Source organism: Amblyomma americanum, chromosome 9 (assembly GCF_052857255.1).
Source record: "Amblyomma americanum isolate KBUSLIRL-KWMA chromosome 9, ASM5285725v1, whole genome shotgun sequence".
NCBI lineage: Eukaryota > Metazoa > Arthropoda > Arachnida > Ixodida > Ixodidae > Amblyomma > Amblyomma americanum.
Genome location: NC_135505.1, coordinates 139966899 through 139990122, shown reverse-complemented (window position 1 = coordinate 139990122; position 23224 = coordinate 139966899). Strand labels below are relative to the sequence as shown.

General features: G+C 47.9%; 1 protein-coding gene across 1 annotated transcript in view; it reads left to right on the top strand.

The window, feature by feature from the left end:
• Positions 1 to 12852: 12852 nt before the first annotated feature.
• The window catches only part of LOC144104619 (excitatory amino acid transporter 2-like), a 47532-nt gene continuing 37160 nt past the window's right edge, over positions 12853 to 23224 (top strand). The window contains exon 1 of the mRNA XM_077637737.1: positions 12853 to 13007. The gene's annotated coding sequence lies outside the window, so the exon portion shown is untranslated. The remainder of the gene's footprint in view (positions 13008 to 23224) is intronic.

Here is a 23224-nt window from a genome sequence, read left to right as displayed (position 1 = left end):
AGCGGCTTCGCAGACGTTAGAAAAAACGGCACATTTTTTGCCCGTCAAGCGGAAGAGCCTCGTAAAAAAGCAAGCGCCATGTTTTGTGGTAGCTTCCATGCACTCCCATTCGTTACAAAAAAAAAATTGACAGTCTAAAGACTGTCCATAGACTTCTATCTATAAAGTCTATAGACTCTCTATAGGCCAATCCTAGTGAACAGTTTATGGGCGATACAAATGGTATAGACAGTGTATAGACAAGTATAGATGTATGGCCATACACTTTTAGTAGACTTTTGTTCTAGAAAGTCTATAGACCATGAGTAGACAAAAATGTCCATAGGAAGGCAATAGAGTCTATAAGAAGTCTACAGACTACCTATAGACCATTTTTATAAGGGCATTCGCCCTTTTCTCAGGCTAACGTACTTTTTCAGCTATTCTTCCGAGCTTAAAATTTCAGTGACAGGCAGCGTACAAAGGAAAGCGAACTTAGATGGCGCCCTACTTGGAACGCCCCGCCGCGGTGGCTTAGTGGTTAGGGCGCTCGACTACTGATCCGGAGTTCCCGGGTTCGAACCCGACCGCGGCTGCTGCGTTTTTATGGAGGAAAAACGCTAAGGCGCCCGTGTGCTGTGCGATGTCAGTGCACGTTAAAGATCCCCAGGTGGTCGAAATTATTCCGGAGCCCTCCACTACGGAACCTATTATCCTTTCTTCTTTCACTCCATCCTTTATCCCTTCCCTTACGGCGCGGTTCAGGTGTCCAACGATATATGAGACAGATACTGCGCCATTTCCTTTCCCCAAAAAAACAATTATTATTATTATTATTATTATTATTATTATTATTATTATTATTATAATTATTATTATTATTATTATTATTGGAACCTTTACCACCACATGCGTGAGCCTGGTGCAACCAGAAGCCTCAAATTTCGGAATAATCAATATCTAACGCGTGCCTCCACGGTTTCGTATGCTCCTGATTTCAACTGCAGGGTGACGGGAACAAATAGTCAGGCGCGAGCAATGGTAAACGGATAAGAAAGCGGCCCAGACTGTCTTACTGATTTCAAAAAAGAAAATCGGATTGCGCAACGACTGATGGGCGTCAGTGTCGGAGGCGCTAATCTGGCTCCAACAAAACCACGGTTCTAAATCTTGGCCGGGACTGAGCAGGACACCTATTACGTACAACAACGTTGGTTGCGGGACCAACGCAGAGCGCCCCGTTTACTTCTACATCTTTCCCAAGAACCTAATTAACCTCTATTGCTCCACCCACTTCGGGGCGGCAATAAGCGGACCATGCCTGCAGAGGCTAACTACTCCTATGCAGTATAAATGTATGTACATTTCCCATTCATATCCTCTGAATAAGCGCTCATCGCAAGTAGGTAAGGGGCTCATTTTCATATATCTTAGCCTTGCGCATATATTACACATATTCTAAGCGCTAGCGTCACCAACCTGGAAGTGAGGTATGAGTTCCTTACATATTCACATTCACCGGCCAAAAGGGTCTGTAGCACGCCGCGTTTCCAAGGACACTGCGCATACTGAGTTGTTTGGCACGAGACTCGCAATGGCCTACACGTTCATATTCAGTCATCGTTTGTGGGCAAGCAACGACACGGTGACCGGTGGCAACCACGCCACGAATACTTTGCGATTGTGGCGTTCTACCAGTGAGCACAATGGTCATGGATTGACCACGGCGGCGGCAGTCGCATTTTGAGGGAAGCGAACTATAGAAACATTCATTCACTTGTCCTGAGATTAAATTCCAGCTGAATACCTTCAGTAAGCCGAAAGTGATGCGCAGCCACGGGTCACATCAGGAGAAAAAGACATTATAAGCTGAAGACATATTATAAAGTCACCACAGTGGTGGCCAAGTGGTTGAGCACCCGCCTCGCATGCGGGAGGTGCGGGGCTCGATCCCCAGTGTCGCCGGGTACCCACCGGTGATACAATGGGTACAAGCTTTCCCCGGGCCTGGTGCTCGGCTTTTTTAGAGTGAAATTCTTGGGAAATGGGTCTTTGACCTCACGTTGAGAAGTCGAAGATACCTTGCGTCGTGGTGCTCTTTGGCCATAGATAACCTTGCGCCATAAATATCCATAACCATCATCATAAAGTAGACTGACACACCTTATTACGAGCTCTGCGACTACGTCACGAAGCAAATCAGCGCAAACTTCACGAACGACACAGAAAGGGAAGACGAGACACTGTCGCTACGAGTAAATCGGATGCGGCTATAGTCCTTGTCAGAGCTAACTCCAGCATCTGTTACCCCAAGCAGCACAAGTAATTGGCCCAACATTGGAGCTGTATTGGCAAAGTTGGCCCTACAAAGGACCAGGATGGGACCATCCTGTTGCAGTATTGGGCCGATGAGCTGTGCTGCTTGGGACATTGTTTAGCGTCAGTGCTGATCGGTAACAGCGACAGACCATATATTGGTAAACATTGAACAAAAGGCAAAGCGCTAGTAAGTTCTTTTCTTGTGGGTGTCACTCTACTTTATGAGCACTTCATATACATTTCCATTACAAGGTGCCCCACAACTATTCCCGGAGCTACCGGGGCTCTTTTCATGAGTAATGTTTTTAGGCCTGACACGAGGAGGCGGTTGCTTGGAGACCTGCTTCTCTGCACGTGCTTCTTGGCATACGAGAGGCAAAGGCTGCAAAGATAAAACGTCTCGACTCCGAGAGCCGTTCTATCGGCTCCGTATGTCTCCACACGCAGACGGAGACGCTATACGGGTCTGAGCATTTGACACCGCGAGCGTCCAAACAACTTGACGCCCACACCAGGAAACGTGTCGCGACCAGGACGGCGGGCTAGTTGAGCGTTATAGATACGAATGCTCGCTCTCTCCCCGACGTGGCTGCGCACTTAACTCTTAAGTCGTGGCTATCGCCGCCTCATTGCTTAACGTCCTTGAGCGATGCCCTCCCGCCACGAGTGCGTGAGAGCGTGATCCTTCTAGCGAGGCGAGAGCACTTGCGGCTCGTTAATCACGCTTGCGGTCAGCTCTGGCGAGATCACTTTCTAAATTAGCGAACGCCCTCAAGGACGGAACAGGCCCGCGCGGACCGCCTTGGTGCTGGTATGTGGGACAACTGTCTGGGGCATCTGGCGGAAGCTCGTTTTGCTCCGGAGGGTCGGCGGTGGTAGCGGCAGGATCTCGCTTCTCGAAGCGCCATCTGTTGAACGGAGACAAAAGTAGGGCTCGATGAACGAAGATCATGCTCCTCCTCTGAGGGATGCAGTGGTTCTTAGGGTATATCTCCCACCTTTTCCAGTGGCTCACGTAGTTTGAAGAACTGAGAGTCGCATAACTGCATCGTAGCTGCCACGAGAAAACTCACACACCAAATCTACGCGGATCATGTGACCACAAATGCCACGCTCTCCACAACGCCCACTATCTCTACTCTATAATCGTTTGTGCGATGTCCATCTGAATACGACGATTTTACTTGCGTCACAACTCACACCCGCCACTTAGTGATGTTTACGGAGCAGCAGTAACTGGCGGACAAAGGAAAAACACAGTGCGCGGACCTGTAAATTGCCATCAATTGGACCGCCATCAATTGAACACGTGCCGATAGAAAAGGAAGTGTAGGCAGAAGTGACAAGATAAGGTGCGAAAAAAAAAATTGTCACAGACACTATAGCTACGGCTTAGTTAAAGGATTCGTTCAGAACCTTCACTGGTCCCAAATTGAGGAGGAGGGGACGGCTGCTTAGTGCTGATGCTTCCCACACTCTCACTGCTGCACGACATTCCCCGCACGAACCTCGTCCGAGATGCTGTGTGTGTCTGCATGTGTGCATTAGCGCGTGCGTGCGCGTACGCGCACAATTGATCCGGCATCCTTGGGCTATGCAGCCAATCTCAGCAACCACTGAGCCACTGAGGCGAGGGGAGATATGCACAAGGGAAAAAAATGGCAGAGGGCAATTAAGGCTACTTACCTGCCATGAAGGCTAAAGCATTGCCTGCATTTTAATCCACCCAAAATTAAACTGCAATCCACCTATTGTGCACCCTAATGCCCCTTTGTCCCACTTAATCCCACGTAATCCTCCCTGAATCCACAGTAATCCGCCAGAATTCACCAGTAATCTACCACAATTCACTTTAATCCAACTTCATCCACCTACTGCACCTTAACCCAATGTAGTCCACTCTTAATGCCGCCGCGGTGGCTCAGTGGATATGGCACTCGACTGCTGACCCGAGAGACGCGGGTTCGATCCCGGCCACGGCGGTCGAATTTCGATGGAGGCAGAATTCCTGAGGCCTGTGTACTGTGCTATGTGAGAGTACGGTAAAGAATCCCAGGTGGTCGAAATTTCCGGAGCCCGTCACTACGGCGTCCTCATAACCTGAGTTTCTTTGCGACGATAAACCCCCCATAAATAAAACCAATCCAGTCTTAATCCACCATACTGGAACCTAATGCAATTTAATGCACTCTTAATCAACCGTAATCCAACTTATTCCACTCCGCTGCAGTTTTCTTCAACGTAATCCAGTCTTAATCCACTGCAATCCGCCAGAATACACGCGTAATATACCACAATCCACTGTAATATAACTTAATACTACATAATCCACTCTTACTCCACCTGAATATGCCAAAATCCACCTGTAATTCACCAAAATCAACCCTAAAAATTCAAGGGGGGGGGGGGGGCACTTTGGTTGCCGAAAGTGCGGTGGGGCGAAAGCCTTTAGCGCGGTGTCGCTGATGTGTGGTGAAGATGTTGATTAAAAAAGTTAGGCTGAGGCTTAGCTAAAGTGTTAAGCCTGGATATCTAGAAGCGAAAAACGTTTAGCAAGGGCGTGCCTCTCGTGATTCTGGCGTTTCAGCCGCTTGTCTAGCCTTGCACTTTTCATATCTTCGCTGCTTTTGGGCCAACTCCTACGCTACCACTTCTGGGTCTTCTTCTCCTCCTTCCATGGCGAAAGGTCAGACGACGGAGGCAGCGCGCGGCGGCGGCGACGGCTGCGGCAGCAGCGGCCACCTGCGCTCCGCGTGACGTCACTCGGTTTCGCGCATGCGCAGCTGTGGCAAATCTGTAGTGTGGCTCACGCGAAGCCCGGTGTTGACGAGCCTAGTGAAGCTTTTCGCTTAATAATAATAATTGGTTTTGGGGGAGAGGAAGCGGCGCAGTATCTGTCTCACATATCGGCGGACACCTGAACCGCGCCGTAAGGGAATGGGATAAAGAAGGGAGTGAAAGAAGAAAGGAAGGAAGATATGCCGTAGTGGAGGGCTCCGGAATAATTTCGCTTCAAAAACTACACAATTGTTCGCATCACGACACTTTCACTGACGTCCATTACCGCGCGCACGCTTGGTTGCTGGAAACAGGAGAGCGTTTAGGCGACATCCAGATCGGCGTTCAGGGCGCGTCTGGCAAGATTGCATGGTGGCGCCACTCAGTGACGTGACACGTGTGCACAGTAGGCTGAAGCGCAGGTGCATTGTCTGCTGTCGCCTTGAGCATGCACAGTGCATTAGCGTGTACGGAGTTACCAGTTGCGGCATACTACAGCAACCACTACTATTACTAGTTAACCACTAATTTGCCAATTAACCGATTTATAATCAGCTAATTCCTAATCAATGAATACTAACCGCAAACTGCTAATTATATCTATTATTATTTATCTAATTTCTACTTAACTATATATATATATATATATATATATATATATATATATATATATATATATATATATATATATATATATATATATATATATATATATATATATAATGCAGAAAAGGGACACACGTTTCGGCCGGGGTCCCGGCCGAAACGTCGTAATTAAGTCCGTTTTCGTTCCTGTATCCCTTCTCTGCATTACATATTTCTGGATCCGGGAAGACTTGTGAAGTGCGTGCGCGTGGGCGTAATAATACTTCGATTAATCTGCGGCTTAAAGAAAACTTGTTACGAAGCGGCAGAAAAAACAACCATTCCGCCGGTGGGATCCGAACCCACGACCTCCGAATGTCGCGTCCGGTACTCTACCAACTGAGCTATGCCGACGGCTGTCCAATCTGCCGCTTTCGTGGGCATTTATGTATATATATATATATATATATATATATATATATATATATATATATATATATATATATATATATATAACAGCTCTCTCCTTAAAACTTAATTCCACGTAGCCGACTCGAGCCGTCTGGCGTGGACACAGCTGTTTATGCATCATCCTCAGCTTTCCTCGTAGTGGGGCTAGTAAACCCGTCGCCGTAACAAACTCCGGTATACAGAATAGATAACAAAAAAAAAAACGCTTCAACCGCGAATCTATGACACGATCAGCGCCGCACATGCTCGTATTATTTGCTGCCCAGAACACTCGCAATAGCAGCAAGTTAGTGTGGAAGTTGCGCGTGAATTGCGCGGTTCCTGCTTAATGGATGTGCACTAATCTTTATTGCCTGTTGCGTTTCACAATGCGCCCAACTTTATTAAATTAATCCTTACATTTCATCTTCCTAGGAGAGCAACTTTTCTCCGTGAGCTAGAAGTTTTTCATAAAAGTACGGGAGCTCGCTTCACACACACTGACGTTTCACTCCTACCTTCCATAAAGGTGCGGCTCGGGTGTCCACCGAGATGAGAGAACAATTACAGCGCTATTTCCTTTCCTCAAAAAACAATTTTCATTTCGCCCTTGGTTGTAGATAGGTGGTGGTGGAAACTTTATTACATACAGGGGAGTTTAGGACGCGCAGGTCCTTGGGCCCCCGCACGGCCCCACTGCACTCAAACGTTCATGTCCCGGAGTCTCATGACGCTGGCAGCCCGGCCTGTGGCGATGGCTTGCTTGGCCGGGTCCTCGGAGCGCAGTAGGGTCTCCCAAGCCTCCCAAGTGGTAAGGTGCTCCAGGTTGTGGATATGATGACAGGCGACCAGCGCGTGAGATGGACGAGACGCCGCAGTTGTTAAAGCGTTCGGCTACTGATCCGGAGTTCCTGGGTTCGAACCCGACCGTGGCGGCTGCGTTTTTAAGGATTCAAAACGCAATAGGCTCCCGTGTGCTGTGCGATGTCAGTGCACGTTAAAGACCCCCAGGTGGTTGAAATTACTCCGGTGCCCTCCACTACGGCACCTCTTTCTTCCTTCCTTCTTTCAGTCAAGTGTCAGCCGATATGTGAGACAGATACTGCGCCATTTCCTTTCCCTATAATAATAATTAATAATAATTTGTTTTGGGGGAAAGGAAATGGCGCAGTATCTGTCTCATATATCATTGGACACCTGAACCGCGCCGTAAGGGAAGAGATAAGGAGAGAGTGAAAGAATAAAGGAAGGAAGAAAGAGGTGCCGTAGTGGAGGGCTCCGGAATAATTTCGACCACCTGGGGATATTTAACGTGCACTCACATCGCACTGCACGCGGGCGCCTTACCGTTTTTCCTCAAAAAAACGCAGCCGCCGCAGTCGGGTTCGAACCCGAAAACTCCGGATCGGATTTCCTTTCCATAAAAACCAATTTTCAATTTCGATTTTCCTTTGGTTCTGGCTGGTTTTGTCTGTGACGTACGGTTCAGTGGTCGTGGCGTTCAACTCCCGAGCACTGGGCTGCTTTGCCAGAGATGCCGGGCTCGAACCTAGCTGCGGCGGCCGTGTTACATTGTAAGACAGGCTCAGCTCCAACTCCGGCCATAGACAGAGCTATTCTTTTAAATTCCTTTTATTGGCCGACAAGGTTGCAACATCAGCACAACAAATTTGAAAATATGTGTTCCCGGGTTCGAACCCAACCACGGCGGCTGCGTTTCGATGGAGGCGGAACGCAATAGGCTGCCGTGTGCTGTGTGATGTCAGTGCACGTTAAAGATCCCCAGGTGGTCGAAATTATTCCGGAGCCCTCCACTACGGCACCTCTTTCTTCCTTTCTTCTTTCAGTCTCTCTTTTTCCCGTCCCTTACTGCGCGGTTCAGGTGTCGGCCGATATGTGAGACAGATACTGCGCCATTTCCTTTCCCCAAAAACCAATTATTACTATTACTGAGGACTAAAATGTACGAGTACCTTGCATTAGATTATCATATGGGATTATATTAACCATATCCCCATTTCTGCCTTAACCAATCAATCTACGTGATCCACCGTAATCCACGCTATTCCCCAATAATCCACGTTAATATACCCATTATACCCACTGTTTCACATTAATCCATCTATTAATTCCAGTAAACCACATTATTCAACTTTGTGAGGTGGGCCTACTCCCAATGTTGTGGGGTCCTTTGAATTATTCCGTGATTGGCCAACTTTCAAATGCTGTCTCATTTTCTTTAAAAATGTGGTTAAGAAGGCCCCAAGTTTTTATTTTATTTTTCACCAGCCAACATCGCGGAGCCTTATATCTGTTACAACTTCTGGTATGCATTAAAGTTCTGATGCACTATCAGCGTTAAATAAAGCTCAAGCAACGCACAGGAAACGAGAGGTGCAACACGAGAAGACTTTACTTCAGTACGACTGAAAATTATACCTCACAAGATATTTACTTTGTTTTTGTGAAGGACGCCAACTGTTACGTGAGCCTGACTGTATTAATTCACCGGCAACTAAAGTTCTTGGGTTTTTGTGTAAGAGTTCAGTTTCCTTATTCGCGTTTCGCTTCACGCTCGCACTGCACAACAGTGTTAATACTTCCGCGTCTTTATTCCGCAACGAGACAAATAAGCAGTTTTGCTGTAAAATTGTCCATCACCCCTGCGAATTAAAGAGAACTGACGCCACTGAAAATGCAGGGAGTAACCTACGTAAGGCATCGCGCACCTCGTAATGCTGGGCAATCGATGTCAAGTTTGCTTATTCATGCGAATATTTCTACCCAGCCAAGCAAGCCAATATATTACATTCTAACACAAATAAACCTAAAGGAGAACCCGCCGCGGTGGCTCAGTGGTTAGGGCGCTCGACTACTGACCCGGAGTTCCCGGGTTCGAACCCGACCGCGGCGGCTGCGTTTTTATGGAGGAAAAACGCTAAGGCGCCCGTGTGCTGTGCGATGTCAGTGCACGTTAAAGATCCCCAGGTGGTCGAAATTATTCCGGAGCCCTCCACTACGGCACCTCCTTCTTCCTTTCTTCTTTCACTCCCTTCTTTACCCTTCCATTACGGCGCGGTTCAGGTGTCCAACGATATATGAAACAGATACTGCGCCATTTCCTTTCCCCCAAAACCAATTATATTACATATATAACGTCATCGGTGGCACCGGCAATCATTACACTAGCTTCTCTTTGCGTGAAAACACTGTCTAAGCAGTAAAGTTAGCTTCTAAACTGTCCACCCTGCATGATCCACCGGGCAGATCCCTTGCGGTTTGTTAAGTCGGCTAACGCACACGACAGCAAAGGCTTATCTTCTTTGTATTATGCACAGGCTGCGATAGTATAAAAACGCATAGTACTGGGTACAAGCACAGAGTCGATGCATTCGAAGTTCTCACGTTCCCTTTCGACCACAGTACAACAGTACTGCCGGTCCCTGTGTGGCATACACTCGCTGCGATGGCTCAGCAGAGACAAAAAAAAAAATGGCGGTGGTTTAGCTCTGGTTAAACCTGGAGTGACGCGATAGCTACAGCTGGCAGAGTGGTACTTGGTCACGTGACCAACCACGTGATCAGCCACGGCGCCGCGCCGACGGCAGCTGCTCCGCACCACGTGAGCAACCACGTGACAGCGTGGCGGCGCAGCCACAGGGTAGCGGCGCCGCCACGCTGAAGGCTCGAAATGCTACCGTAATACAGCTATCGCTACAAAAATATATCCGGAGTATCTCGGCGGTTATGGAACTCGGCCGCTGAGCTCAAGGTCTCGTGTTCGAACCCGAACGTAGCGCCCGCTCTTTCTGTGGAGGCGAAATGCTAAATCACACTTGTGCATTAATGCCTAAACAACCTCAAATTTCAATGGATGCACTGTTAAATTTAAAAAGGTCGTGGAAAAATTACAGGGGGCGCTTACGTAACTTACCTGCGAGTGGCGCGGAAGCATAGCAAGTCGATTCCAATTATATTTTGGTTCAATTTCATTTTATTCCAGCTCTATACTTTTCTTTTGTAGTTGGTACAGTTGTAAATACTAGTAATGACTATCACTAGTTACATTTCGTATTCCCCTGCCTTTGATGACGTCGCACCGTTTCATCAAGTCATTTTCAACTAATCACATCCAGCTTCGTAACGCTGCCACTTTTTGAGCGACGTGTGGTTTTGGTGTCGATGAGCTATCTAATGCTTTAGCATTGCTAAACTTAAATTTAGCTGCAGACTTTTAGAAGGTGTCTGATACGCAACCTCAGTTCAATCGTTCGTTAACATCACTCATTGTCTCAATCAGCGGATTCTAATCAAATAGTCGTGCTTCTATCAACAAATCAGCTTTCCTCTCTTTTTTAATGTAGGAGTAATTTTTTTTAACTGGTTTTTTGGGGAAAGGAAACGGCGCAGTATCTGTCTCATATATCTTTGGACACCTGAACCGCGCCGTAAGGGATGGGATAAAGGAGGGAGTGAAAGAAGAAAGGAAGAATAGGTGCCGTAGTGGAGGGCTCCGGAATAATTTCGACCACCTGGGGATCTTTAAAACCCGCCGCGGTGGCTCAGTGGTTAGGGCGCTCGACTACTGATCCGGAGTTCCCGGGTTCGAACCCGACCGCGGCGGCTGCGTTTTTATGGAGGAAAAACGCTAAGGCGCCCGTGTGCTGTGCGATGTCAGTGCACGTTAAAGAACCCCAGGTGGTCGAAATTATTCCGGAGCCCTCCACTACGGCACCTATTTCTCTCTTTCTTCTTTCACTCCCTTCTTTATCCCTTCCCTTACGGCGCGGTTCAGGTGTCCAACGATATATGAGACAGATACTGCGCCATTTCCTTTCCACCAAAAACCAATTATTATTATTATTATTATATTATCTTTAACGTGCACTGACATCGCACAGCACACGGGCGCCTTAGCGTTTTTCCTCCATAAAAACGCAGCCGCCGCGGTCGGGTTCGAACCCGGGAACTCCGGATCAGTAGTCGAGCGCCCTAACCACTGAGCCACCGCGGCGGGGCATGTAGGAGTAAGCAAAAACGAAATTGTAGAAATTCATTATCTTTGCGGACGCTCTTATCCCCTCGGTATTACCATGGTAAAGGGACATTGAGAGAAAATGAAAGCTGGCCTGTATCTACAAGTAACGGCACTTAAAAGACAAAGACGCGAATTTCTCTGAAAAGAAAGGTTTTATAAACTAGAATCGGCCGGAAAATTTCATACAGGTGTCGCCATCACCGGCCGATTCCGCAAGTAAAGTGCGCTTCGTCGGCTCAGTTTTAGGGCCCGGATCCCAGAGGCCAGGCGCTACACCGTCATTCCCTTCAAAACGGTGATCACGGAATCCTTTCCCAAGTAGACGTCACTAGTTTGAATAGAGGGGCGTGCCAACTCATCAATGCAATTACCTCTGCCAAGAGTGCGTCTATTCCTGCCGGACAGACGTCGAAGCACACTGAACGAGATATTAACGTATTTTGTACTAAAAATAAAAATTAGATGGCGCTTTCCTCATTGTGCCCTTAATACACATGAAGGCGAAAAGACCCAAAAATTAGTGCGAAAAAAACAATTTCATGTGAAGCTAGTAATGTTCCCGGGTTCGAACCCGGCCGCGGCGGCTGCGTTTTTATGGAGGAAAAACGCTAAGGCGCCCGTGTGCTGTGCTATGTCAGTGCACGTTAAAGATCCCCAGGTGGTCGAAATTATTCCGGAGCCCTCCACTACTGCACCTCATTCTTACTTTCTTCTTTCACTCCCTCCTTTATCCCTTCCCTTACGGCGAACTTCAGGTGTCCAACGATATATGAGACAGATACTGCTCCCTTTCCTTTCCCCCCAAAAGAAACCAATTATTATTAAGCTAGTAAAAATTAATGATATTCAATGTATGTAAGAACAGTGAAACACCGCCATATACAGCGTGCTCCGGTATGCAAAACGACGACGCTTCCTTGAAGCCTGCTTCTCTGTACCTGTCCTCTTACCAGGAACACAACGGTTCCCGCAACTATATACATCACTCACACCGGCGCCGGCAAATGTGTCAGAAAAGAATAAAGGGGCTGGAAAGGGCAGAGACAATGGAAAACGAGCTCCTCGAGAACAAAGGAACCGAGCTAAGGACGGGCCGCACAGAATCTGTGCCAGGCGAAGTTCCTCCTCAGCGCGGGCGTCGCCGCGTTCATCACCTCGACGACAAGTGCCATGTTGGTTTTTCATTCCACCTTTCAACCGCTCCTCGCTCGAGCGAAACGCAGCTGGGGACTGGACGAAGCTGCGTCCCTGAGCGCAGTCAGGGTCCACGCTCTCTTCCCCACTATCTCTTTTCTAGTCTTTAATATTCTTCACCACGTCCCCGGAGGATTTCTCAGCTTCTTTTTTTGGCTTGCTCTGCGGGACAGTTCTTCGCTTTGTGGTACACACTCACACACGCGTAGGCAGTGAGCATGGCCCGGCTTTCTGGCGAACGGAGCGAGATGTCGAAGCGCCCGCGCGCTCTCTGGCATATGCTCCCACCACCACATTCTACAGCAGCGCCCTCGGCCGCCTTTCTTTTCCTGGGCGCGCAAACATCAAAAGAAAGCAGAAAGAGGGTCGCTCGCTGCATCTCACGTTCTCGGTCTCTCCGCCTTCCCCTTGCTGCACCCTTCCTATCAGTCGCACCCTCACCTATCTTTCTTTCTCTTTCGTATACGTTCATCCTCTCCCATAAGACCTCCTTTCCACTTCGTCGTTGGCCCGCAGCCGCGCGCGCTGCGTACGCCAAGGCCCACCAACCCTGGCACCCAGCGACCAGAGGAAGATTCTCGCTCTTGTGTTTTGGTTTGCTTGTTCGCGAGGGAGGTGAGATTTCCCGCCAGCAGCGCACGGCCCCGCGCTACGTACCGCCCCGGTAAGTGAGCCAGCCTAGTCACGCCTTATCAGCCTCGCAACTGCTGCGAACAGCGAGAGAGGGCTGTGGTCGTTCGGTTCGAACCCTGCACCTGTCGGTGTTGACAGTTTCGGTTCTCCCTCTTGTTGATTCAGTTTCGGTTAGCGTTCGCCTGGAACCTGACGCGATGAACCTTGCGGCGAATTTCGTTTTGCTTATGTACTTGGAGAGTGCACGAGGAAAAACACACGAGAGAGACAGGCGGGACAGCACTCGATGAACAATTGTTTTGTCTTAGTTCCACTCGCTGTATACCTTTAATGAACGGTCAACGAGCAGCTCATTGTCGATTGGTGCTTTGAGTCCGGTAAACTTCTCGCTTTGCACCCGCATTTAATGAGATTCCTTCATCAGATAAACGGTGTGGTATGTCGACAAGCAAAACCCTCGCCTCCGGCACTAAACGTACCCAGGTGGGCCTCATACACCCAAGGGCCATGTGATCCAGGTAGTTCATGTTCCCGAGAATGTGTCATCTCTGGTCATGTTGTCCCCATGCAGACATGCTTTCTCTTCTTACGTTGCCGTTGGGTTATGTTAAAATATTGTCACGTAGCGCTGACGGCAGGCGAAGCAGTGGGGAAGGCGGCCAAAAGTTCTTCTAAAAGAAAACTGTTTACTGGGCTGACCTGCGCCCAGAATGGACTGAATGACTCGGCGGCGGCGAAAGCAACAAGCGTGCTCGGCGGTCGTCGAACAGAATGCCCGCCTCTCTCGGCCGTGCTCAATTTAAAGCTGATAGCGAACTTTCGAGATAAAGCGTGCGAAGATACTACAACATTCTAGAACAAGTAGAATCAGTTCCGCCTGGATGCGATCAATCGAGATAACTCTAGCCGCGTCTTGCATCGCAGACGAAGCGACGAAGCAACCTGCCGGCAGCTTTGAAGAATGGACAAACACTACAAAGATTCGCGGCAATATGGGTTATGTTGCCAAATGCCATCATGTTTTCTGCCTCTACGTTGTTGTTGGCGGAGAGGTAGGCTAGGATTCAGCAAATCAGGTGTTTTTATTTGTTAGCACCAAAGGAGGAGCGCAAACGGCCCAGGTGTTTCTTTTTCTTGCTAATTCTGTTTTTTTTTTTTCTATTTATTCCTCCGTCTGATGCTGTTTCATCAACCGGAATGAAACGCGAACGCATGAAATGAAATGCCAATGCGTTTTGTCTTTTTGTTGACACTCGTGTAGGATTCGGGTGAGCAACCATTTGCTTGGCGTGCGCCGATACTTATGAGTCAGCGCATTTGTATCGAAACGGGACCCATACCACTTGCTCACGCAGGCGAGGCCGGAAACGAGAAAGAGCATGCATTTTCGCGTGTTTTCGTTGGTTAACTCGTATTGCGGGTCTTTTAGTGGCCGATCTTATCCACAGCATTTCAAGAAGCTTTGGTTTCCCGTGCTTCCGTGTTTTGGCGTACCTGCGCACGCGTCATACACACTCGCCATGCGGTAGGGGTATTGCTGGGGCGCCCTCTATTATTACTACTTTTCTGCATAATTTGCAGCGAGAATGGGGATACTGACACTGAACAGACGCCGATCATGCGCGGCGCGGCATCCCACATTTATTTCCATTTTCTGTATTTGTACATAGTGTGTACTACCCCCTACCCCTATCCTTTCTCACTATCTCTCCTCCCTGTCTTTCCCTCTCCTTGTCTTTTTATTCCTAACGGTGGCAGCTCGGGCGCTTCAGGTTTCGATGGCAGATGCCGCTGTCAGCAACATCTTTTCCTTCCATTGTTAGTTTATGAATAAATAGCCACTATCAACAATAACATACTGAATACAACAAAATCTCTTTACAAACGTCTTTCTAAGCGCTAGCATTCACTTTATTGCATACTTTATGAAGCAAATTTCCTAATTACTGAACAACCTTCGGCGATCATTGAAACCAAGGATGCAGGAAAACAGTTCTATTAGTACTACTTTTCTGCATTATTGGTTTCGAGGATCGCCGAAGATTGTTGAGTAATTAGAAAATTTTCTTCTCAAAGTATGCCAGCAAGTGCATGCTACCGGTTAGGAAGCGGTTAGGAAACATTTTTTTTTGGTTACTGAAAGTGTCCGGATTTGAACTTGACCAGAATGTCTGCAGTGTGTCTCGCGATGTTCCGTAAAAAACATGCTTGCATGGCTTATATATTACACAACGCTAATTATCAGTGCACACAAAAGCAGACTGCATGCGCCGAGAATTTGAACACCAGAATTCCAGTACATCACGTAACACTTGTACTTTATGCTACAAGAAATCGACGGTTATCGAATGTAACTTGGCTGGCATGCAGTATGCACGACGAGTTTCGGTTTGACGCGGGATATGAATTCTGTACACGCTTATTTTTCCATAGGAAGTTGTATATGTTTTTTTTTTCATATATCGCGAAATTTCACTATAACGATCAATATACACGTAGATCTCACCTCAGCAGCTGGATTTTATTGCTATAAAGTTTTTGCTATCGTCATAAACATTCCCCGTTGGATTTCTATGGCAGTATTAACTACTTGATGAGAGCGATGGAAAAACTAAAAAGGAAAGATTTTGCTACGCATCAGAAGGAAGAATGGACCCTTACCTTCGACATTTCCATAGCAGCACCTTACAATATTCCGCAGTTGCCTAACAATTCAAATTGATGTACAAGAATCCTGGACTTGTGTGTAGGCGAAGCTTCCATTATATTATCGCACGAAAAATTGGAACTTCTGACGTCGCTGGCACATTATGAAGAAACGTCATTCTTGCAAATTGATTTCTTTAATTTTCTTGGCTGACATTTCTTATTTTATGCCAATAAAAATTCCCTCAGGAATCACCCCCTGTATTCATAATGTAATACCAACGTGCCAAAACGTCTTCTCTAATGAACATCACTACACGTTCAAAAATTATTGCCTTTCATGCCCACCAACCAGTGAGTCACTCAGTCAGTTAACAAATTCAGTAATTTGTGACGCACAGAAAAGGGGCTAGAAATGAAGGTTATACCGGCTAAATACAGGGTACATACTGTAGAGGCTCTATACAGGCTCCATATGCTGTACACTTTCAACTGTACAGAAAGAAACTAGCGATTCTGATTCAGAAGCTGGCGAAAACAAACACACAGGAATTTCAGCAAACTTACCTGACTCATATCGGTTACAGTTTTCGGCATAGAACATTTCAAAAGCTCGAACTAATTACGGATTTTAGAAGTTACATTCCTTATTCCGCATATGCTTGGAACTTCCCGGCGATTGAAAATTTATTACCAGAAAATCTTGGCCCAGAGACATTTAAAAAGCTTGTCTAAGGAGTCTTGCTTTGTTTACAACAAAAAAAGAATGAAACTTCCATAATGGTGTTGTTCCTTCTTTACGACATGCTGTCTCCTATTATCTTGCTTGTTTCGCGCATAAACCTGTTTGAAGTTTATTTCAATTTGCTGTGAAAGTCGATGATTATTTCCTACATTTTTATTTTAAAACTCAAGCATCAATTACGTGCCCCTGTTCTCCAAGTAGTGCTACGAAAATTATTTTCTCTTTTTTCTTTTTCTTCGATTCCTGTAATCTTCACAAGGTATGGGAGCCCTAATGCATGCGATACAGTGTTTTAATGCATAAGCATCTTTTTATTGTTCAGGAAGAGCAGGTCATAGACGGGCGGAAAACCATCTTTTGCTTGCTTTGCCTCGGTTTACGTGATGTAAATCAGAACATTACAGAATTTAAAAAAAATTACGATGGCTTAGCTCCGACCTGCACATCTTCGCACTGCACCTTAGAAACGCCCACGAAGCCAGCTCAAAGCTGGAAACACACGCAGCCAAGCGAGACGACCCACAATCTTCGTCGCTGTCCGGCTATCTTTTCTTCGCTCACGTAAGCCCAGTTTTGCCTGTAGCACTTACGCCTAGAGTAAAGCACCCCTGAAAGATACGGCTTGACGGACGCCCCCGCATGTACACTGACCTTTGCTGGAAGTGACGCGATCCTCTTGGCCCTGATGCCGGGATCCCATTGCGCGCCGTAAGAGGCGCACGCACGGAGCAAGTGGCAGCACGCTATATACGATCGTGCTTGCCCGGGCTGTGATGCTTCTCTGCGCGTCGTCAACTAGTCATGATTTACTCGCGCTACGCAGAAGCCGGCATGGGGAACTTGCGCTGAAGTTTGCGGTGCCGATTGCAGCGCCATAACACTGCCTAGCGAGAAGAGCAAGCAGTTTTGGTTAGTACTCTTAGTACTTTTCCGCGCCACCTTCAGGCGCTTATTGGCGTGAGCCTCCGCGCTCTGTCCAAGGCGCACGTGCCGTGCGTCAGCTATCCGGGCTACGCCGAGAGGAGCTATAGGCAATGACTTCTGTCAGCCAAACGCGGGTATCTAATCGCGCAAAATGTGTTCTCGCGTTTGCAGCGGCCCAAGCGGCTGACAAAAGCAGTTTTGAGTCACCGAATGGAACAACTGCCGTGCCACCTTGGCAGCGCAGGTTCCCCTATCAGGAAACGCAAAGGATACCACAGCAAAAGTAAATCCACAAGAACAGAAACAGTCACAGGAGCTTGAGAACATGGTAGACGCCTGCAACACCGCGGAAATAGAGAGATTTAGCACAGCCGGACAGCCGTACAGCAAATACGGTAACGCGTGGTCGTTGCCACCGTTGCCAGGCTTGCCTGGCCACATCTGCTGCACGGAAGCAGTTGCCGTAGTTACCGTGTTTACCGTATAGGTGAGGCTGAAACTCTACTGTGTTGTTATTTATACATGAACATTCACAACTGCATGCTGATGTTTGCCTTCGCATTAGGAAGGGGTTTGGTTCATGTGGGTTTAACTTTCTAAAGCGACTCAGGCTATGAGGGACGCCGTAGTGAAGGGCTCCGAAAATTTCCACCACCTGAGGTTCTTTAACGTGAGCAGATATCTCACAGTACACGGGCCTCTGGAATTTCGCCTCCATCGTAATTGGACCACGGCGGCCGGGATCGAACCCGAGTCTTTCGGGCCAGCAGCCGAGTGCCATAACCACTGAGCTACCGTGGCGGTTATCTTGTGATCGGTCTCTTTTCATAACCCGTGTAACCCATTATGGGTCAATGAATGCGACTCATCAACGGGCCGCATGACTAATTGACCCTCTTAACAAGACCATGACTCCCAGTCAGATGCCGCTTCACTCGAGTCACATTCTACGTAAGCACGCTTTGAATTTTATGACGAAAGCACTTCTTAACGCGGTTCCAACCAAGAATCTTGTGTGAAGCTCGGAGTAACTCGGGTAAGCTCGTAGGAGCGTCGCGCCAGCTGTAGCCAATGGGAGGAGAGCGTCGCGCCAGCTGCCGTCGAGCGGAGAGAGGGTGTGAAGATGAAGAGCGAGAAACGCGGTTGCGTGCACATGCAGGTGCCTGACAGAAGAGGCCGAGAATGAACGCATGCTTTTGCACGTTTGCTCGGTTCAACTACGTTAAAACTCTACCATAAAACCCTGCCACTTTTCTTCTTTTTTTACGCTCTACTCAAAATTCAGGACAGAAGTGAAAAACCGAGACACGGCTGATGCTTCCACCAGACAGACAGTGCTTGGAACTGGATGTCGGCGTAGCTTCCTCTCCCGAAGCGCGGCCGGGAGACTTACAACAACACTTTGTAACGGCCCGTGATTGACTCGGCCCAGGGGCCCCTTTCCCTTACCGCTTCTCGTTCGCGTTGCCTTCTCGCTGCCGAAAGCAGCTTGCCTTGTCTTATGTCGGCTACAGGGCCCTTGTCTGCGAGCTCTCACTAGTCGTATGTGGATGATAGACGCCTTCTACACACTCATCAATCAATGCACTAATGATAACCTGTTCGGTCAACGCGCGATAAGTGTATGAAGCGCATATTTCCCACCGATCAATTTTCCTCTGAGCAAACTTGCTCGTCACCGATGACGGTAGTGCCTGCGCGTGGTAAATTTACGCGATTTTTGTATTTTTATCTATTTATTTCACTTCAGGATATTGCTGTGGTTTATGGGGGTTTAACGTCCCAAAGCGACTCAGGCTATGAGGGGCGCCGTAATGAGGGCTCCGGAAATTTCGACCACCTGGGAGCTCTTTAACGTGCACTGACCGATATCGCACAGTACACGGGCCTCTAGAATTTCGCCTCCATCGAAATTCGACTGACGAGGCCGGGATCGAACCCGTGTCTTTCGGGTCAGCAGCCGAGCGCCATAACCACTGAGCCACCGTGGCGGCTTCAAGGTATTGGTTTGTGCATTGAAGAGGAAAAAGCCTAAATATTGTTAGAGCGAAGTTAATACCGAACATCATAACTACTACAGTGAATAGAGTTAATAGCATAATGCATCACGCCATCACACCAAATAAAGCGCGAACATTGTACGAAAAGCATAAAACGAGAAAGCATCATCACCAGAAGACCAAACCAAGAACAAAGTTAAAACTTCATAGAATGCGGGATGATTGTCAACAACTTAAGGCCGATTGCGTTTGTTGACTACAGCGATAAGCGGTTTCAATATTTCTGTAGCTTTTAGAATAAACGAATCCTAACATGCGATATATTATGATCGGTCAGCAAATCTTCGCAGTATGTTCCCAACGTCTGCAGAAGTTTTCGAACCGCGTTGCATTATTGTAAAGCTCTGGTTTTTTAATCACCGACTTTTTACATTCCTTCTACATTAAGTAAAAAAGAAATTCAGGGGGCACTTTGTTGACCTAAAGTGCGGTGAGGCGAAAGCAATTAGCGCGGTGTTGTTGCTTGTGTCACTGATGTGTGGTTAAGATGTTGATTAAGTACAGATTTGTTTTTGCATCTTAAATGCTGGAGACACTGGAGGGCGTTTAGAAGGCACCCGTCTGATTCGACGCCTTTTGGATCGAATCCCATCGTGCACAAAGGCTTTTTTTTTCTTAACGAGTTGCTGGATGTTGCTGTAGAGCGTAACGGACGGACGGACGGACGGACACCGCGAGTCCGAGCCATTAAAGGCTTTCGCCTTACTATATATAATTAGCGTCCATCTATGCATCCTTACAATATGAATGCAGGAAAAGTGGAAGCAATGATATCAGGAATGAAAACAAGAAATAGAGGCAGGAGAATATTATGCCCTGACATAGCATAATCACGATCTCCGGCTGTCTTAATCAATTACAGTTAAATAATATAAATACGTTCAGCCCGAAGCAAGGGATACGATGCACTGATCGCTAAAAGCAAGAGCGGCTATGTGTGCTGCAAATAAACATTCTTCCTTCGCTGATGAATGGAGAAAACAAAATCAGCTTTCCCTGCATTTAAGAATTCACTCTGTGTAACAGCGTAGCGTTTATTTCTCCCCAGGTTATGGATACTGAAATTTCCTTAAACAATTAATAATGATGCAGAAGATTAACATATAAATACGAAACAGAAACCGCGGTATTCAAGCCAGCGATTTTCAATACTATGCTTACCAATTGTTACTGACGACGGAGAGAATTAAGTCGTGATCGTATACCTGCGCCCTCTGCATATACCACGTGTTTCAGGGATGCCGATCACTACTTTTGAAAAATTAGGCCTCTGAAGTAAAGAGAAGCTTTTGCGACACAGTGATACAAGTGGTGGCGGACGTCGGAAAGCAGGCAAATATTTCTTAGTAGTAAAGCCGCTGACTAAATTCTAAAAGTTGACTTGATTATTCTGTTTCTTGACGTCCGCCCGCACTAGTATTACTATGCTGCAGATATCTTCTCTTTGATTAATAATTAATAATTGGTTTTGGGGGGAAAGGAAATGGCGCAGTATCTATCTCATATATCGTTGGACACCTGAACCGCGCCCTAAGGGAAGGAATAAAGGAGGGAGTGAAAGAAGAAAGGAAGGAAGAGGTGCCGTAGTGGAGGGCTCCGGAATAATTTCGACCACCTGGGGATCTTTAACGTGCACTGACATCGCACAGCACACGGGAGCCTATTGCGTTTTTCCTCCATAAAAACGCAGCCGCCGCGGTCGGGTTCTCTATACCTCAAAAACCCCATTTTTCATGCACGTGTTCTTGAGACATTTACGGCTAATCGGTTGTGTGCCTGAGCTGCCATGTTTTCGCTGTCGTTCCTTAAACATCTGCTGCCGATGTTAAGTTATTGTTTGTGTTTCGAGCTGAAAGCTTCGTGATCGCGGATTAACTTAAGAGCGTACAGAAAATAATTTGCTCTAAAGAAATGTTTACAAGCTCATGCGTCCGATTTGTTCGCATTGCTTGCAGTTGTTCTTTGCGTACAGTACCGTCTACATTCGCAGCATTCCACGCTGTCGTGTGTATGCCACACGTTATCACGCGACCCAGTCACAAAAACATTCCTTCGCTCATGCCGCAGGAGTTCACAATCCAAAACGCGTAAACCTGTTGACCTTTTCACACCTCTCGACGCGCACGATTTGAGGCGCGTCGCAATCGCGTTCGCCACAAGAATGCCTCAGTTCTCTCCAGTTCTGAAAACATGTGTTTGGCCGCCGCGGTGGCTGAGCGGTTATGGCGCTCGGCTGCTGGCCCGAAAGACGCGGGTTCGATCCCGGCCGCGGCGGTCGAATTTCGATGGAGGCGAAATTCTAGAGGCCCGTGTGCTGTGCGATGTCAGTGCACGTTAAAGAACCCCATGTGGTCGAAATTTCCGGAGCCCTTCACTACGGCGTCCCTCATACCCTGAGTCGCTTTAGGACGCTAAACCCCCATAAACCATAAACCATAAAACGTGTTTGCCACAAGTGAGTTCTTCACACGTCCCTCTGCTATTCCGGAATAGAGGCTGCTATTCCGGAACTGAGAGGGAGACATAACCATACTTCTGGCCTTTGCCACTCCCGGAAGCCAACAAGCTCGATCCCGTGTGCACTGCGGTGCAGCTCGAGACAAGGCATCACTCCGTCTTTATTTTTTCGACATCCTTCCGCGCTAGGAAGACACTGGTCGCATTGACACAGCTTTCTCCCGCTCCCGCAAGATGCTCGGCATTCACTGCTGTAGAACGACGTCTCCCGAGGGGATGCTGCTGGCGACCTTTGTCTCGTACCATGCCGTGGTCTAATGTCCACCAGGAGCAGTATAGAGAGTCCACAAGGGGGGGATGGTCATAGGTTCGCTGCATACCGCGACTCGGTAGCAGTGGCAGCTATTGCCGAAACCTCGGAGCAGTTCTTCAAGTTGTTCCAACTGTGACTGTTCACTTAGCTAGGCGTAAATAGGTGCAAACCACTCCTCCCCTACGAGCCGTGAAATTCTTGGGTGCTCTGATAGGCGCCTAACCATTCCATTTCCGCCGCTTTGCGAGCAGGTGCGCAATGATCTTTTTGCAGCCGGGTCGATTTTCCTCACCTGTACTCTTCCTAGATACTCCGTCTAGATACTCCGTCAATGTGCAACGAAATAGAAGGCCTAGAGCCCTCAGCCCAGGCGCTCTGGTGCGTCTGCCGGAGTACAGCTCTGCCAAACTCTCCTTATTCGTAGAAGCGATGGCTGTGCTGAGGACACTGGAGCAGTGGCAAGAAGCCATCGAGCGGCGACCTCCACTCTTGGTGCGAGTGCGATAGAAGACAGCTTGCTTCCTTTCTGCTCCTATATAAGCTAATTTGTGTTTAGAGTGTACCTATAGGACACATATTGTCACAAGTAGTGGCTTCTCTGGGCCTTCCACGCCACATGTTCGTCACGGCAAAAACCTACACCTGGACAATGTTGTCTTTGGACAGCAGGTGAACCAGAAGTTTTTAGGTTGCAGCAGAGCACTAGTCTACCACAGAAAGGTTCCTTCACACAGGCTTCGCTGCAAAGAAAACAGCCAGTGTCGGTCATTGACGCGAACACTGTCAGCCAACCCAAAGTAACCGGCGCACCACACTTGTCAGCGCTTCGGGGCACATCGCGTCTCGACTTCGCTTTGAACAACGTGACACGCCTACACAGCGGGTCCCGCTTTCTTCCTCGTGACCCGCTATTTTGCAGTCTTCGAAGGACGGCCTTCAGTCATTTCCACTTCCGTTGCGCGGCCCCAAGTCGGCGCAGCAAGTATATAATGAGCGAGGAGTGCGGCTCAAGGAGGTCGCTGCGTCTCGCAAAGGATCCGTTTCACGCGCGGCTGCTCGTAATTGGCTTTACGAGGACTCCCCCGGCGAACAAGCCCTGTCAG